Here is a 19,703-nt window from a genome sequence, read left to right as displayed (position 1 = left end):
CTTTTTTTCTTCATGCTTGTTTGCAAATCTTTTTCCTATCTTTGCGATATTTCTCGACCGCAGAGACCAACTGATCGCTGAATCGGGGGTGGGAAATAAATGACAATCCCACCACTTCCTCCAATCTACTTGACTTTAAGAGGAATGACATCCACCACAGTAGTTCATAATATAATGTTCATTAACTGGTTGCCTCCTATTTCTTGTTCATTTTCAACTCTCCACCTTTTCAGCTGGTTTTCCAGATAGGCTGCATGATAATTTGCCTCTCCCAGTGTATCTACCCTTTATTCATTGGGGTTCACCTTAAGTGGGTAACATTGTCTCAGGGCCTGCCATACCCTATGCCTGACTGTGTCAAACAGCATGCCATTGCTTATTACATTGTTCGCATCGTTTTATACCATCCAGCTTCCGTAGTCCTGTCAGTTTAGTGATTCCTTTCACTTTCACCAACAGTGCCTTCAAATCTCCCATAGCCAATGTCCCACGTTCTCCTCCTCCAAAGCCCTAATCCATTTCCTCCCCCATCAGGGATATAGCGTGGGGTATTTTTTAGCCCTCTCAGTTTATGGGTGCCCCAAGGGATAAAATGTGTCTGTCCTGCTCTTTTCTTTTTAAAGCAGGCTCATCAATTTATCCCTATGCTTCCCACCTTAATCCTTTCTGGTATGCCTTCTTTCTTATTCTAAATTCATTTTCTTGCTTCTCAAATATTCTAGCCTCCTTGCAAATGCATTCACCTTTCTTTTTAAATCTTCCACTGACTCCTCCTGCTTTATTACTTTCACACCTGTCGTTTCCTACTTCTGTTATCTCCTAACTGCCTCTCGCTCCTTTATTACTAAACTGCCTAAGTATATCTAATTCCTTTCCTTACCACTTTTACCACTTTTCCAACTTATCTGTGGCCATATAATTCATAATTAGCACTTTCATCTTGTCACACATTCACCTTAAAAATTCCTTCCTTACGTCACTTCCTCAAATCTCAGCAAATTCTTAAAATCTCAGCAAACAATCATTACCCTTCTCCAACCAGAATGTTTACCATAAAACAACAAACCATGAAAGCTGGTCATGTTTCATCAATTAACTTATTTCGAATTATTTCAATCCATTCTCACCACTATTTTAAATGTCCAATTCCTAGTACTAGCAACAATTTTCCAAATTAACTTTACTGAAAAGAAATCTAAAAGAAACATCAGAAAAAAACAAACAACCTACATTTTCCAACTTCCCCTTTTAGGTTACGAGGACACAAACAGCTACTCGTTATCTTACAGCTGTTCGTAACCTTCCCCCATTGCTTCCAATTTATTTAAAAGAACGTAAACCTACCCACAGTGGAAATATTTGATTCTGCTGTGGGGGGACGTTTGTGTTCAACTCTGTAATTTGTTGTGTTCCATGTTATTGTATTTATTTGTTTTAACCTTTTTCTCTGGTTGTTATGGAATGAGTATCTATTTATGTAAAACAATTTGGTGTCAATGCGAGTTGACTTAAAACGTGCTATATAAATAAGACGTACTTACTTACTTACTTAAGTGGCTTTTTCACGGGGCGACTTGACGCAAGAGTGAACCAGAGTTTAACATCGTGGGAACCTCGTGCGATAACAGTACGGCATTCGTGGACCACCGTGGACCACCGTGGCGCTAACGGCAGGTAGTCGTGTAACTTGGTCACTCGGGAGAAAATTCAAGAACGTTTGAATTTCTCCAAGAGTGACTTGTATACTTGTGGTTGAGCATTGCAACATTGGATGAACATAGTGGCCAGTGCGATATCCGTAATAACTCTCGCGGGTACCGTGGGAACCCCTGCTAACGGTGAGTAACTGAGCAGTTTGATTGTCAGTGCTTGTTTTACCTCATTGTTAAATAAATATATGTTTTACTATCAGATTGATGTCTGCAATTCTTCATTAACACATCACTACAAGATGAATGTCTCTAATGTTATAATCCCTCTCATGCTGAAACACAAAATAGTTGAAGGGAGGTGAAATAATCACATTTTCATTCTTTTTCATTTTTGAGTGTTCAGGTACCTCACTTGCTGAGCTATTTTACTCCAGCAGTTTGTGTCTCTTTTTGTCTAAAGCAGTTTCTAAGACTGTAGGAACTCCGCGGGCCAGGCAGCAACTACGGAGGGAAATGGACAGGCGTCTACATTTGAGCACTTATGTAACTGAACCATCCTAACACCAACCACAGAGCATTCCTGAACTACTACCTACCTCATTCGAGACCCTCGGACTATCTTAGATCGTATACTCACTGGCTTTATCGAGTTACAGTGTGGAAACCGGCCCTTCGGCTCAACTTGCCCATACCGGCCAAAATGTCCCATCGAAACTAGTCCCATCTGCCTGCGTCTGGTCCATATCCCTCCCAACCTGTCTTATCCATGTACCTGTCTAAATGTTTCTTAAATGTAGGGATGGATCCAGCCGCAACTACCTCCTCTGGCAGCTTGTTCCATACACCCACCACCCTTTGTGCGAAAATGTTACCCCTCACTCAGATTCCTATTAGATCTCCCCCCCCTCACCTTGAACCTATGCCCTCTGGTCCTCGAATCCCCTCTGTGGGCAAAGGACATATATTACCCTGGACTCTGTCTATTTCCCTGCCTGTTCGTCTCATGGATTTGTACACCCCTCAGCCTCTGTCCCCAGTGCGGAGTTAAGGGTTGTTTATGGGCGCCCTGGGCTGAGAACTCTGGAGGATGGGTTTTAGACTTTATCGGGAATCGAGATAGACCCCGTAATGCAGGAGCAAATAATCGCAGACGCTAATCTGCATTGGAAAGACACAATATGCGGGAGTAACTCAGCGCTGAAGAAGAATCCCGACCCGAAACATCATCTATCCATGTTGTCTAGCGATGCTGCCTGACGCGCTGAGTTGCTCCAGCGCTTTGTGTCTTTCCACTAGACCTGTAATAAGTCTCGGCTGGGTGTTTACTGGGATCTCTGGTGTTTAATAGACGTCCTGATGTTGTTTTTGATCGGGTTTACTACTGACAGTATTTAATCAGATCCATATTAAATCATTTCCCCTTTACCTTAAACCTATGTAATCTGGTCCTCGATTCGCCTACTCTGGGCAAGAGACTGTGCATCTACCCGATCGATTCCTCGCATGATTTTAAACATTATCTTGCACACAGCGTTGTTCCCTTCACCATGTATACACCATTTATGGCTCGATTGTAACTATTTATTGTCTGTCTACTGACTGGTTAAACGTTTGAAAGTTTCACCTCTCAGTAGATAATAAAATAAGACAACCATCACGGTCAATGTGAGACAAAGTCTTTATTCCTATTTGACAAAATAAAAAGACGACTTCTTGCACATATTGAGAGAAGGTGCATCACACCAAACAACATTTGTCTAAAAAAACCCAGATTATTCTTCAGCTCATTAAAGAGCTCGGGTGAAATTCTGACAAAGTTTGTGAATCCACTTTTATCCTCTTCGCACAGCACATTAAGCAGCTGATCATATTGTCCAAATTGAGATCTCCCTTGAAAGATGGGCTTCACCCAGTGAGACTTCCTCTTAATTCTCTTTTTAATTAATCTCACCCTTCTGCCTTCACGCAAGCGTTCTCGATGCACATAGAGGGCTGCTGCATACAGCGCGTCAATGAAAATAACCACCATCCTGTACTCGAAAATACTTAGTATAGGCATGTCTCCAAATGAGCCAATTCAACCAAGGGAGGAATATAGTGTGTGAAAAAACCAATATAGTGTGTGAAAACAAAGTAACATCATTTGTGCCACGTGATTAACAACACTACAGTTCACGATGTTCATTCAAGATTAACGGGAAAGCTCGGGAGACGGACAAGTCACTCGCACAAATAACAGAAATGCCGAGTACCGTGGGAACTCTTTATCTACCCCCCGTTATATCGTGCGAAACTCGTGCTGGACCACGACCACTTCACTCTGGTGACATCTTGCGTCAACTCGCCCCGTGAAAAAGCCCCATTACCCTTACAATATGGTCTACAAATACCGGAAGTGGCGGCGCTGTTGAACAGCTGCGGCTCGCCTGCAGTCCGTCTGTTTTTACTTTTTGTTGTTGTTTATTTTCTCTTGTTTTAGCTAAATTTTAGTTTATTAGGTTGTGTTATGGGGGGGGTGTGAAACATGTTTTTTTGTCTCTTCCTTCGGGGGAATGCGTCTTTTTACTTGTCGTATCACCCTCCTCTGCCTCCGTCTGCGCTGAGGCCTAATGGCGGAACTGGCGGTCTCCAACCTGCGACCGACCTCGAGGCTCCGGAGGCAGAGCCAGCCAGGACTTACAACGCGAGGCTGGCGGACTTCGAGGCTGAGGCGGCGGCGGCCCGACTCGCTGATGCGACGTTCCAGCTTTCGGCAGCGGCCCGGAGCTGAGGCTGCGGGGTTCTGAGCTGAGGCTGCGGGACTCGGAGCAGAGGCAGCGGGACTCGGAGCTGATGCAGCGGTGGCTCGACTCTCTGAGGCTGCGGGACTCGGAGCTGGGGCGGCGGGACTCGGAGCGGAGGCAGCGGTGGCCCGACTCGCTGAGGCAGCGGGACACGGAGCTGAGGCAGCGGGACTCGGAGAGGAGGCAGCGGGACTCGGAGCGGAGGCAGCTGGACTCGGACCGGAGGCATCGGTGGCCCGACTCGCTTAGGCGAAGTTCCAGCTTTCGGCAGCGGCCCGACTCGGAGCTGAGGCTGTGGCGGGCCGACTCGGAGCGGAGACGGCGTTCCGGCTTTCGGCAGCGGGGACATCACCACGGAGGTCCGCTGGACTGGAGGGCGGCATCTTCGGCCTGGATCGCCTCAGGAGAACAAGGAGGGAAGAGACAGAGACTAAGACTTTTGCATCCGTCACAGTGAGGAGGTGCTTGGTGAACTCACTGCGGTGGATGTTAATTTGTGTTTATTGTATGTTTTGTTATTTATTATTATTGTGTATGACTGCAGGCAACGAAATTTCGTTCAGACCGAAAGGTCTGAATGACAATAAAGGAATCAAATTCAAATTCAAATTCAAATACAATAAACAAAATAATTATCTAACCACACACCACTCCCATTAATTTCCAGACAAAGGAAACGCATTTATTTTCTGATCTCTCAGCTTAAAGAATGATGAAAGGTTTTCTCCACAAACAGTTAAGACACTCAGTCCTTAAACCATATACTATTATTATTGATATTCTACTTTCTGCTATTCTACAATATTCTATCACAGTGTACACCTTCTGCCACGCACCTACCCCAAATTCGTATTTTGCCCGGATGACCCCTGGTCACCCAAGGCGTTGTTCACACAATACTTGCCTCGCCCGTACAACCCCCTGATTACTCAGGGTGGTAACCACGAGGTCTTAATACCTGCCTCGCCCGTACAAACCCCTGATTTCTCAGGGTGGTAACCACGAGATCTTAATAAACTCTAAATACTATCACATTACTTTCTTATCACAACTATTATTACTCACCACGCACAGCGCGGCCTTCTTGGACAAACCACCCGGTCCTCCTCTTTAGAACAATTTAGTGCCAGATTCTTGGGTCGTAGAGACCTTCTAACTACCTAGGCACTTCTGTGTCCCCAATGGCTTATCATGAACAATAGATTATTAGTCCAAATGAAGCGGAAAACCGCATAGTTTTTAGGTGGCGACCTTTGTCCTGTTGTCCTTAAGAGCCACATTAGGGGCTGGGAAGACCCTGGGCTACTTATCTTTTAATTAATGGTCTCTTACCGACCATGCTCGCAGCGCCAATTTGTCGTGGTTTACCAGACTCAAATTAAAGATAAGATGACACAGACACGGTTAATTCTTCAAGAAGACGAGAAGCCTTTAATTTGCCCAAATCTGGGCCTGGAACATTCAGAGATAGTACAGCTCGGCCACTCTCCAAATGTTCTCTGATCCATAATTTCAAGCAGCATTTTATTATAATTTCAGTTCTTATCTTTGGCTGCTTAGCATGCATGTTTTTACTAACCTTAACCTCTCACGGTCCTTGCCCTTTATCTCCAATCTCTGAGTTACCATGGTGTTCTAACTGAGGCAAAATAAACTAAGCAATAACATGGTTTTGGGCCTTGACTTCTGGTCACATAAAAATAGCTGACATCTGCGAGCGTTACTAAATGTTTTTAAACATATCGGGTATATGTCTACACACAAAGATGCAAATGGTGCAGAAAGTAAAAGTGAGAAGTAACCTTTTTAATCTTCTATATTACTTCGATATAGTCTTCTATATAGATCGTCGCGGTCCGCGCCGGTGAGGAGCAGAAGGGTGTTTTCGGGCAGCCGCTCCAGGTAGGCCCGCTCTACATCGGGAGGCAAAGCATTGAGCAGCGGCCGGCCGAGTGTCGGGTAGCTGGCGGCCGTTGGTCGGTGGGTGGCTCCGGGCGGGCCGTGCCGGAGAGAAAGCGAGGGCCGTTCCCGGGGCAGGCGGGCGGCGGTGTAAGCGATACTGGGAGCTCCGGTGGGTAGCACCTGGAGGGACAGCGGCTCCTCAGTCCCGGTAGTCGGCTCCGGGCTGGTCATGCGGGAGAGATTGGCGGCCGTCAAACAAGGCCGGGGACGCGCCCATTGACCCGGGTGGCCTGACGCGCCCATTTGACCCGGGTGGCCTGCGGCTGCTGAGACCCGGCACAGGCGGAAAGCGAGCGGCCGACCGCGGCGGCGGGGCCCAAAGACAGGTAACTTGCGGGAGTCGAGGGCCCCGATCCCGGCGGCGGGACCAAAGACTGCGTCCAAGCAGTTCCGATTACATCCGTTTAGAAAAGGGAAAAGCCCCGCTTATGAAATAATTCAACACGTGTATATAGTTGAATAACTCACTGGATCGCAAAAGGGTCCGAGAGCACAAAAAACATCAGACAGTGAGGAGTCTGAAGAAGGGTTTCGGCCCGAAACGTTGTCTATTTCCTTCGCTCCTTAGATGCTGCTGCACCCGCTGAGTTTCTCCAGCATTTTTGTGTACCTTCGATTTTACAGCATCTGCAGTTCCTTCATAAACAGACAGTGAGAAGTGTAGGTGCAGGTTTCCATTCTAAAGAATCAAATTGAATTCTCCAAATTTAGGTAACTGACCGACAAACAATTCCCATCACACCCTCAGCCTGTGCCCCAGCTGGACTTGCACCCATTTCTCCTTCTCCCCCTCCCATCCCACCTACATTCCTTGTTCTGCATCACAATGCTGAGGCCACAACGGTTACTCGTCTGTATAGTGGTTAGCATCTCCGTCTGGCAGGTGGGAAACCGTACTTTAATTCCCTGACGTGGAGACGGTTTTCCTCTTTCTAAATGCAATCGGAATTCCAGGTGCTATTTTGGACCTTTGATTTATCAATGGTAACAACAACAAATAATTAAATGTGGAAGTGATAGTTTCAATTAACATTTGGTGTGAATGTAAAATAGTGCTGCACAGGTCCAGGCCATATCAGTACGGAACATGATGTCACATTTATCAAATCTCCTTAGTGGCATCAGCCTCCATCACTACCACGAACAGCGTGTTCCCGGCAACCACAGCTCTATATGCAACAAAAATGTCCCACACATCTCTAAAGAAATTACCGCAGAATTACCACTCCTGCTGCGCTCATTTCCCAGCCCTGAGTCCCCCAGTTTATCACCCCCTCCCCCCTTCCATTCTCCTTGTCACCCATCTACATTCCTCCACCCGTTTTACATTTCACTTCTTATCTCATTCCCTTCTACATCTTTTTATTTACCTCCTGTAATAAGGTCGTACGGAATAGGGGTCGAATCAGTCCATTCGTCGCTTGAAATCTACTCCGCAGTGCATTCATGGCTGATCCACATGACCACATTCCCCTGTCTTCTACCCATAACCTCTGACACCTGTACTAAACAAGAATATATCTATCTCTGCCTTAAAAATATCAACTGACTTGGCTTCCACAGCCGTCAGAATGCTACAGAATCACGACCCTCTGACTGAATACATTTCTCCTCACGATGTCCTTTAAATTTGCGGCTATGACGTCTAGTCCTAAACTTTCCCGTGCAAACATCCTCTCCACTCCCACTCTATCCCATCCTTTCACTATTTTGCATGCTTCTATGAGATCCCACTCATTCTTCCAAACTCCAGCGAGTACAGACCCAGTGCCAACAAACGATCCTGATAGATTAACCTATTCATTCCTGGGATCATTCTTGTAAATGTCCTCTGGACCCTCTCCAGGACCAGCACATTTTTCATCAACTATGGTCTGAGTATAGAAGCTGGGATGTAATGTTAAAATTGTACAAGGCATTGGTGAGACCAAATCTGGAGTATGGTGTACAATTTTGGTCGCCGAATTATAGGAAGGATGTCAACAAAATAGAAAGAGTACAGAGGAGATTTACTAGAACGTTGCCTGGGTTTCAGCAACAAAGTTACAGAGAAAGGTTGAATAAGTTAGGTCTTTATTCTCTTGAGCGCAGAAGGTTAAGGGGGAACTTAATAGAGGTCTTTAAAATGATGAGAGGGATAGACAGAATTGATGTGGCCAAGCTTTTCCCGTTGAGAATAGGGAAGATTCAAGAGGACATGACTTCAGAATTAAGGGACAGAAGTTTAGGGGTAACATGAGGGGGAACTTCTTTACTCAGAGAGTGGTAGTGGTGTGGAGTGAGCTTCAAGTGGAAGTGGTGGAGGCAGATTCGTTGGTATCATTTAAAAATAAATTGGATAGGCATATGGATGAGAAGGGAATGGATGGTTATGGCATGAGTGCAGGCAGGTGGGACTACGGGAAAATAATTGTTCGGCACGGACTTGTAGGGCCGAGATGGCCTGTTTCCGTGCTGTAATTGTTATATGGTTATATGGTTATATGGTGCCCACAATTGCTCAAAATATTCCATTTGAGGCTTTACCAGCGCTTAAAAGAGCCTCAAAATTGCATCCCTGTTTTTATAGACACGCCTTTTGAAAGAAATTATTTATTTACTACCGATTCGACTTGCAGATTCATTCTTTTCGAATCCTGCACCAGCACCCCAAGTCCCTTTGCATCTCCGATTTATGGAAGAACCCCCGCCTTCATCTGCCGGGGACTTATGTGCCTCCCGCCTACACTAATTTGGTTGTCTAAAGCGGTCCAGCAAGCCCGTCGGATGGAGAATAGTGAACGCGGTTCGGCCGGCCAGCCTGCAGAATCACCCATCGCCATCACTGCCCGGGCGCCGGGTCACGATCCTGGAGCTCCGTCACTGAGAGCCCGGCGAGAGCTCCATCCCCGCATGTAGCGCGGCGGTCCGAGCAGGCGGCCCGTCCCCTCCTTGTCCAGGGCATTTGGGGAGCGGTAATATCCGCCATTTCTCCTGCTGCTGCACATATTCAGAGACTGAGTATAAAATGAGTGATTTAGGAATTGGGTGGCGAGGTGAGGAACCATGCACGCCGTCCGTCCATCTGCCGCCCGGAGACCAGGTTGAAAGAGCATCGATCTGAAACATAGAAACATAGAAAACAGCAATAAAGGTGCAGGAGGCGGCCTTTAGGCCCTTCGAGCAAGCAGCGCCATTCATTGTGATCATGGTTGATCATCCACAATCTGTAACCCGTGCCTGTCTTCTTCCCATATCCATTGATTCCGCTAGCCCCTAGAGCGTCCACTGCCTTCTGCAGCAGAGAATTCCACAAATTCCGAACTCACTGCGTGAAAAAAAAAAATTATCATCTCAGTTTTAAATGGCCTCCCTCTATTCTTAGATTTTGCCCCCCCCCCCCCCCCCCTGGTTCTGGACTCATCCAAAATGGGGAACATTTTTCCTGCATCTAGATTTTCCAGTCCTTTTATAATTGTATATGTTTCTCCAAGATTCCCTCTCACCCTACTAAATTGCAGTGAATACAAGCCCAGTTTTTCCACAAATGACAGGCCCGGAATCCCGTGGATTAACCTCGTGAAACTACGGCTCAATAGCGTAGGTTCACGAGTTGTACCTGCAGGTTTTCATTCAGTGTCTGGTGTACAAGGCTACCCAGGTCCCGCTACATTTCTCTTTTTCCCAATAGATAATCGACCAGCAATAGGTGCAGGAGTAGGCCAATCGGCCATTTGCACCAACACCGCCATCCACTGTGATCAAGGCATCCACAATCAAGTTCATGCCTCCTCCCGGCATCCACTGGCTCCGCTATCTTTAAGAGCTATATCAAACTCTCTCCTGAAAATATCCAGAGAATTAGCCTCCACTGCCTGCTGAGGCAGAGAATTCCACAGATTCAACACCTTCTGTGTGAAAATCTTTTTCCTCGTCTCCGTTCCAAATGGTTTACCCAATATTCTTAAGCTGTGGCCCCTGGTTCCGAAATACCCCAACATCGGGAACGTTTTCTGCCTCTAGCGTGTCCAACCCCTTAATAATCTTATATGTTTCAATAAGATCCCCTCTCATTCTTTTAAATTCAAGAGTGTACAAAACTAGCCGCTCCATTCTATCAACATATGATCGTCCCGCCATCCCGGGAATTAACCTCGTGAACCTATGCTGCACTCCTTCAATAGCAACAATTTCCTTTCTCAAATGTGGATACCAAAATTGCACACATTACTCCAGGTGTGGTCTCACTAGTGCCATGTACAACTGCAGGAGGAAATGTTTGCTCCTATACTCAACTCCTCTTGTTATGAAAGACAACGTGCCATTCGCTTTCTTCACTGCCTGCTTCACCTGCATGTTTAATATCATTGACTGATGAAACCGCCCTCATTCGGTGCAAGCAGGCGCCCTGTCAGCAGCGTGTCTGTTTTTTTTCACTTTTTTTGTTTTTGTAGTATGTTTTCAAGTATGTTTTTAATGGTTCTGTGTGTGTTTTGTGTGGGGGTGGTGTGGGGGGTGAGGGGGAAACCGTTTCGGTCGCCTCCTCCACGGAGAGGCGACTTTTTCCAGGTCGCCTCCTCCGTGGCCTAACAACGAGGATCGGGCGGCCTTCCCCGGAGACGGGGCCGGGGCTTCAGCGGCGGGCGCAGCGTGGACTCTCGTCGTGGAGAGGGTGAGCCCTCGCTGGGGCTCGCTGGAGGGGAGCGCTCCGTTTCGCTGGCCCGCGGCAGCCGGCAGCTTGAAGCCGTGGTCTGCACAGCTCCAGCTGGCGCGGCGTCTGCAGCGCGGGATCCCTCGTGGGGGACCCGGGGGAAGAAGGAGCTTCCACCGCCGGCCCGCGGCCAACTTCTACCGTGGGCCCGACATGGACTTACCATCACCCCTGGAGGGGAGCTTCGACAGCCGGCCCTGTAGTCTGCGGTGCTTCTGGCTGCGGCGCGGCGGGGACTTTAAAACTTCGACCGCCGGCCTGCGGCCTACACCATCCTGAAGCCGCGGTCTCCGGCGGGGAAGAGCCGACTATGGACTGGCTCTGGACTCTGGTCCCGACCACAGGGGGAAATGGAGGAGCACGGGCCAATTGTTGTGCCTTCCACCACAGTGATGAATGCTATGGTGGTTGTTTGTGTTAAATTGTTATTGTGTATTGTGTGGTCTTTCTCATTGTTTCGCTGCTAACATAATCATTTCATTTGCACTGTATGTGCAATGTGACGAATAAACCCGTATTGTATTGTATGAACATGGACTCCCAGATCTCGTCGTCCTTCCCTTTTCCCAACTTGACACCATTCAGATAATAATCGGCCTTCCTGTTTTTGCTCCCAAAGTGGATAACCTCACATTTGTCCACATTAAATTGCACTTTCCATGCATCTGCCCACTCACCCAACCTGTCCAAGTGATCCTGCATCCTCATAGCATCCTCCTGACAGTTTAAACTGCCACCCAACTTTGTGTCACCCGCAAATGTGCTCATTTTACTTGTAATCCATTCATCTAAATCATTAATGTATATTGTAAATAGCTGCGGCCCCAGCACCGAGCCTTGCGGTACCCCACTAGTCACTGCCTTCCATTCTGAAAGGGACCCGTTAATCCCTACCCTTTATAACCATATAACCATATAACCATATAACAATTACAGCACGGAAAGAGGCCATCTCGGCCCTACAAGTCCGTGCCGAACAATTTTTTTCCCTTAGTCCCACATGCCTGCACTCATACCATAACGCTCCATTCCCTTCTAATCCATATGCCTATCCAATTCATTCTTAGATGACACCAACGAACCTGCCGCCACCATCCCACTGGAAGCTCATTCCACACCGCTACCACTCTCTGAGTAAAGAAGTTCCCCCTCATGTTACCCCTAAACTTATGTCCCTTAATTCTGAAGTCATGTCCTCTTGTTTGAATCTTCCCTATTCTCAAAGGGAAAAGCTTGATCACATCAACTCTGTCTATCCCTCTCATCATTTTAAAGACCTCTATCAAGTCCCCCCTTAACCTTCTGCGCTCCAGAGAATAAAGACCTAACTTATTCAACCTATCTCTGTAACTTAGTTGTTGAAACCCAGGCAACATTATAATAAATGTCCTCTGTACTCTCTCTATTTTGTTGACATCCTTCCTATAATTGGGCGACCAAAATTGTACACCATACTCCAGATTTGGTCTCACCAATGCCTTGTACAATTTTAACATTACATCCCAGCTTCTATACTCAATGCTCTGATTTATAAAGGCTAGCATACCAAAAGCTTTCTTTACCACCCTATCTATATGAGATTCCACCTTCAAGGAACTATGCACGGTTATTCCCAGATCCCTCTGTTCAACTGTATTCTTCAATTCCCTACCATTTATCATGTACGTCCTATTTTGATTTGTCCTACCAAGGTGTAACACCTCACATTTATCAGCATTAAACTCCATCTGCCATCTTTCAGCCCATTTTTACAAATGGCCTAAATCACTCTGTAGACTTTGGAAATCCTCTTCATTAACCACAACACCCCCTATCTTGGTATCATCTGCATACTTACTAATCCAATTTACCACCCCTTCATCCAGATCATTGATGTACATGACAAACAACAAAGGACCCAACACCGATCCCTGAGGCACCCCACTGGTCACCTGCCTCCAACCCGACAAACAACCATCCACCATTACCCTCTGGCTTCTCCCATTCAGCCACTGTTGAATCCATCTTGCTACTCCTGCATTTATACCCAACAGTTGAACCTTCTTAACCAACCTTCCGTGAGGAACCTTGTCAAAGGCCTTACTAAATTCCATATAGACAACATCCACTGCTTTACCCTCGTCAATTTCCCTAGTAACCTCTTCAAAAAATTCAAGAAGATTAGTCAAACATGACCTTCCAGGCACAAATCCATGCTGACTATTCCTAATCAGACCTTGTTTATCCAGATGCTTATATATATTATCTCTAAGTATCTTTTACATTAATTTGCCCACCACTGAAGTCAAACTAACAGGCCTATAATTGCTAGGTTTACTCTTAGAACCCTTTTTCAACAATGGAACAACATGCGCAGTACGCCAATCCTCGGGGACTATTCCCGTTTCTAATGACATTTGAAATATTTCTGTCATAGCCCCGGCTATTTCTACACTAACTTCCCTCAATGTCCTAGGGAATATCCTGTCAGGACCTGGATACTTATCCACTTTTATATTTTTCAAAAGTGTCAGTATTTCTTTTACTTTGAAACTCATAGTATCCATGGCTACTCTACTAGTTTCCCTTACCTCACATAATTCAATATCCTTCTCCTCGGTGAATACCGAAGAAAAGAAATTGTTCAATATCTCCCCCATCTCTTTTGGCTCTGCAGATAGCTGTCCACTCCGTCTCTCCAATGGACCAATTTTATCCCTCGTTATCCTTTTGCTATTAATATAGCTGTAGAAACCCTTTGGATTTACTTTCACCTTACTTGCCAAAGCAACCTCATGTCTTCTTTTAGCTTTTCTAATTTCTTTCTTAAGATTCTTTTTACATTCCTTATACTCCTCAAGCACGTCATTTACTTCATGCTGTCTATAATTATTGTAGATCTCCCTCTTTTTCCGAACAATATGTCCAATTTCCCTTGAAAACTAGGGCTCTTACCACTTTTTACTGTTTCCTTTCAACCGAACAGGAACATAAAGATTCTGTACTCTTAAAATGTCCCCTTTAAATGTCCACCATTTCTCTTCTACATCTTTCCCATAAAACAAAATGTCCCAGTCCACTCCTTTTAAATCATCTCGCATCTCATCAGTTAGCCTTTCTCCAATCAAAAATCTCAACCCTAGGTCCAGTTCTGAACCCGAAGTGGACCCGAAGTGCTCCCCTAACGCATACCTCCGCCACCTCCGCCACCTGTCCCGTCTCAGTTCCTAACAGGAGGTCCAGCACTGTCCCTCCTCTAGTAGGGGCAGTGCTGGACCTCCTGTTAGGAAATGAAATGAAATAACCTTTGCATCCTGTCTGCCAACCAATTTTCTATCCATGTCAGTACCCTACACCCAATACCATATGCTCTCATTATGCCCACTAATCTCCTATGTGGGACCTTATCAAATGCGTTCTGAAAGTCCAGATACATTACAATCACTGGCCATCCCTTGCCCATGTTCCTAGTTACATCCTCAAAAAATTCCAGAAGATTAGCCAAGCATGATTTACTCTTCGTAAATCCATGCTGACTCGGACCAATCTTGTTACTGCTGTCCAAATGTGCCGGTATTTCATCTTATTTCATCATTGACCCCAGCATGTGATACTAATCTGACACTTTTGTGACAATAATCTGCCTGCTTGTTCTTGCCGCCAAAATGGATAACGTCACATTACCTACATTAGACCGCATCAGCCATACATCTGCCCACACATTCAACCTGTCCAATTCACCCTGCAACCTCCTAGCAGCACCTTCGCAAGTCACACTGCCACCCATGTTTGTGTCGTCTGCAAATTTGCTCGTGTTACTTTTAATCCCATCATCTAAATCATTAATATATATTGCAAATAGTTGCGGCCCCATAACCGAGCCTTGAACCACTCCACTCGCCACCGCCTGCAATTCTGACAGGGATCCATTTATTCCTACTCTTTGTTTCCTGTATGCCAAACAATTCTCTATCCATTTCAATACCATATGCTCTAATTTTGCTCACTAATCTCCTGTGGTACCTTATCTAAGGTTTCCCGAAAGTCCAGATACAGTACGCCCACTGGTTTTCCTTCATCCATTTTACTTGACACATCCTCAGAAATTCCATAAGATTAGTCAAGCAGGATTTCCCCTTCATAAATCGATGCTGACTTGGACCAATCCTTTTGCTGCTGTCCAAATGCGCCGTTATTACTTATTTAATAATTGACTCCTGCATCTTCACCGCCACCGATGTCAGGCTAACAGGTCTATAATTACACGTTTCCACTCTTGCTCCTTTCTTGAAAAGTGGGATAACATTAGCTACCCTCCAATCCACAGGAACTGATCTTGAATCTATTGAACGTTGGAAAATGATCACCAAAACGTCCACCTAAAGCCATCTCCTTGAATACCCGGCATGCAGACCATCAGGCCCTGATGATTTATCAGCCTCCAGTCCCATCAGCCTACCCAATACCCACCTATTGCAAATTTATTTCAGTTCCTCTGTCTGTTTTGTAATCAGGACTTTCTCAGACGCTTTCTAAGCGCTGAATCGGCCTGTTCGCGGGCCTTTCAGCGCCCGGCGAGGCTTAAAATCAAACTGCTGATCGAGGCTCCCGAAGTTGAAACACCCGCCGGCCGTGAAAGGCCCCGCGAACGGGCCGATTCAAGCCCCATGATTCGGGGCAGACGAAGCTGCTGTTGCTGGAGTTCGGAGTCGGTCACCAACCAGGTCAGCTCCCGATGTTACCGTCCACATGGCCCACGCGTGTGTGTGTGTGCATATGCGCGCGCGGCCGCCAAGAAATTGTATCCCCCCATGTTTTGATAGCGATTTCCGTGCCTGCTACGTGAAGACAGAACCAAAGTACCTGTTCAACTCTTCTGCCATTTCCTTGTTCCCAATAATAATTTCACAAGTTTCTGCCTTCAAGGGACCCTCATTTGTATTTACTTAGCTTTTCTCTTAACATACCTAAAGAAGCTTTCACCATCCTTCTTTGTATTCTTGGCCAGCTTGCCCTCGTATTTCATCTCTTCACCCCGTATTGCCCATTTTCTTACCCCACGTTGTCCTTTGAAAGTTGTCCTCTGGCTTCCCGCTGCTCTTTGCAGGTATTATCCAATCCCTATCTTCTCTTGTCAGCCAGGGTTGCCCCTTACTCCCCTTAGAATACTTCTTACTCTTTGGAATGAAATGATTCTGCATCTTCTGGATGATGCCCAGAAATTCCTGACATTGCTGACCCACCGTCATTCTTGCAGGGATCCTTTACCAGTCTTCCTTATCAGCTCCTCTCTCATGCCAACATAGTCCGTTTGATCAACTGCAACACTGACACTTTTGATTTAACCTTCTCCCTCTCAAATTGCAGATTAAAATTTATCATATTATGGTCACTACCATCAGGCGTTTTTTTTTACCATGAGTTCCCTTATTAAATCTGATACACTAGACAACACCTAATCCAGAATTGCCTTCAATCTGGTAGTCTCCAGTACAATTTGCTCTAAGAATCCATCTTGGACGCACTCTGCAACCTCCCTTTCTTGGGGTCCAGAACCAACCTGGTTTTCCCACTTTACCTGCGTATTGAAATGCCCCTAACGACAGTGGCATTACCTTTGTTTTATGCAAATTTTACTTCGGAGTCACGCGAATGACTACGTGAAGAAGGCCCGTTCAACCGCACGTGCGTTATTACGTCAGAGACATTGGTGCAGACGACCGGTTGGGGAGCAGGGCTCCTCCAGTAGGCCGGGAAGGCTTCCCCCCGATATGAGTAGATCTGGAGTCGGGAGGGGGTTTCCCCTCCGACAATATAGAGGGCTTTTCCCTCCGATATGAAAGTTAATCCTGGGGTTCTCGTGGACGGGACCTCTAGTAGGACGGGATATAAATATATATGCCGTGTGTCGGGAGGTTTTTTCCCCGATATACATATAGAGGCTGGGGTTCCCGGATACGGGAATCCAGTAATTATGCGGGTTTCAGACCGCAGGGGTCCCCAGGGACGGGGTTAAACGGACCGGAATGGTCAGCCTGGGGCCGGTAGGGGTTTTCCCTCCGGTAATATACAAGGGTGCTGGGATTCCCGGGGGAGGGGAAATCCACCAGCTATGCGGTGCCTAGACCGCAGAGGTCCCCAAGATATGGGATAAATTGACCCAAGTGGTCAGTCCTGGTGCCGGGAGGGTTCCTTTCCGTTAAAAATAAATAATGTGGAAGTTGGCCTGGATGGAGCCTTATTGAGAGGAGGCTCAAGATAGATACCCCTAACATCAGGAGATATGGCAGTGTTGGGCAGATGGGGAGCCCTTGCCAGCAGCGCCTTGTAACAGGGCTGCATAATGGGGATGTCGAATATAAGGCAGCGCCGACCTATTGCTCTAAGCCGTGTCAGCAGCGCCTTGTATAGGGCTGTTTAAATGTATGGCTCACTCAACCCTCACGGTCCCTCAGATCCACATCAGCCGGTCTCCTCTCCATCCACAAGTCCAACCTCCGCAGTTTTGGGGACAGAGCCTTCTCCAGGGCAGCTCCCAGGCTCTGGAACTCCCTCCCTCAACTGATCCGCAATTCCGTGTCCCTCACCATCTTCCAGTCCCGCCTCAAGACCCATCTCTTCACCTCTGCCTATCCTTAGCCCCACGTCCCCGTCCCTTTTCATCTGTGCATTAATTGCCTCATACTGTGTTTTGTACTACTTTGTGTACTAGTCATGTCTCTACTATTTATTTCATTCCCCTTACATGTTTTTCCTCTACCTGCTCAATTTTTGTAAGGTGTCCTTGAGACTTTTGAAAGGCGCCCATAAATAAAATGTATTATTATTATTATTATTATTATGGCAGCAGCACCTGGAGAAGGGCTGCAATGATGTCTCCCTCATGGAGGAGGTGAGCTTACCGGGGCATTTTCTGACCCTGAAGGGTGGACCTGTTGGAGAGGTCATGCCAGCAGCGCCTTGTAGTAGGACTGCTTAATGTCTCCCTTATGGAAGAGGAGAACATGCCGGGTCAGTGTAATATGTTGCCTAGGCTGAGGGTATAGCGTGGAGCATACCTCAAGGAATGAAGGGCACATGTCAGAGGTACGATTCTGGCAGCAAGTTTGCCATTACAACAATGCAGTGAACACCGCTATCAGGGGAGTTAGAGCCACCCGCCGAATATTCTATTCAGGTGAGACATATTCCACAGGCAAAACCTGAAGGGCGAAGCACATAGTTTAGGGGGAAAACGCACCCCACGGCTTCATCGGCCGGAAGCGGTTCACTGAAGCTGGTAGCAGCATTAATCTGATCAGAGTTACTCTACAACTAAGTGACCACGAACAAGTTAGTAAGGTTTACAATTGGTTGGGCAACACACAAATAACTGAGACATTGTCATCTACTCAGAGGCATTTTAACCAGGTAACTGGACAATACTAGTATTCGAAGACGGTTGGAATTTGGCCAGAAGAGTGTTGAGCCAGGTCCAGTATTTTTAGCCAGGTTGCCTTCGAGACAGGCTCGGAGATATGGGGAATTGTCTTTCAAGGCAAGGTCAGAATTATGGCCAGAGTTGTATTGGGACATGTGAGAATTATCAGAACCGGGCCAGAGTTGTTGTCAGGGCAGACTCGAAATGATGGCAGATGTGGCCTGTTCATTAAGAAAGAAGGGTGATCAAACTGATTTCCTAGGGGGGTTTCCATGTACACAATGATCATCAGAGGTGTTTGAAGGCATTGTTATGATGAGGCAAGTTAAACAGTATGATAACAATAAATCATTCAAAGGACTACTCAGAGTTCAAAAACAATTGTGATATATTGTCTGGATTATATGTTGATGCTGTATTTGACTAAACTCCACTCAGTTGAGGAATTGGTTTCTCCTATCCAATAAATTAGGTTGCTATCAAATGGATAGTTGCCATGTGACTCCGCCCTTGGCAATATATTGGAATCAATAGAAACCTGGAACAGCCTTGTGGTTATAAAGGAGTTCATATTCATTAGACTAACTGCCAATGTAATAGATGCGATGCAGCTGTGCATTTGGGAGAACTGACAGCATGCTTAATGACAAACAATAAGGGCCATGAAGATCATTGATAATACAACTTGCTATTGTCACTGAAGCTAAGAAAGCCACTATGATGGACAAACAGTATTCAGCATTGTTCCAGTAGTTGATCAATAAATATGTCATTATATTGCAAAAAAGATGCTATGGCTTAAGGTGGGAACTTGCGAATGTCATCTCTAGTTGGAGGTGCAGGAAATTTGCAATGAGTTATTCACTCTTCAGTATTGGTATCAACTATCTATAGACCATGAGTGCATTATGGGTTAAAGAGTGATTGAGTGAATATGCATAGGTGCATGCTCAACTTCAGGTTGATACACTAAGATGTGGCATATGATAAGCACGAGGGTGCAATCAGGAAAAGGATCCTGTAAAAGGTACATCATCTAATTTGCCACTGGAGTAACATTAAATACAGATCAATGACAACACAGATGGGTGTTGGACCATGCAGTATTTATGAAATTCTAATTTAATGCAACACCAAATATAGATATATTGTTTTCATGCTAATTAAAGGTTGCAAAAAATGTGTGGCATAACAGTGGCGAAAGATACATTCTAGCT

General features: G+C 46.0%; 1 long non-coding RNA gene across 1 annotated transcript; it reads right to left on the bottom strand.

Moving 5' to 3' along the window:
- Positions 1-767: 767 nt before the first annotated feature.
- LOC116966464 lies at positions 768-19,126 on the bottom strand. Its single transcript, XR_004410031.1, has 3 exons — positions 19,116-19,126; positions 16,600-16,603; positions 768-803 (listed from the first exon to the last, which is right to left on the bottom strand). It is a non-coding gene; the product is annotated as an uncharacterized LOC116966464 (long non-coding RNA).
- Between the last annotated feature and the right edge of the window lie 577 nt (positions 19,127-19,703).

This window comes from Amblyraja radiata, chromosome 37 (assembly GCF_010909765.2).
Source record: "Amblyraja radiata isolate CabotCenter1 chromosome 37, sAmbRad1.1.pri, whole genome shotgun sequence".
NCBI classification, from domain to species: domain Eukaryota; kingdom Metazoa; phylum Chordata; class Chondrichthyes; order Rajiformes; family Rajidae; genus Amblyraja; species Amblyraja radiata.
The sequence above is the reverse complement of the archived record's forward strand: the minus strand, read 5'-3'. Positions and strand labels throughout refer to the sequence as shown.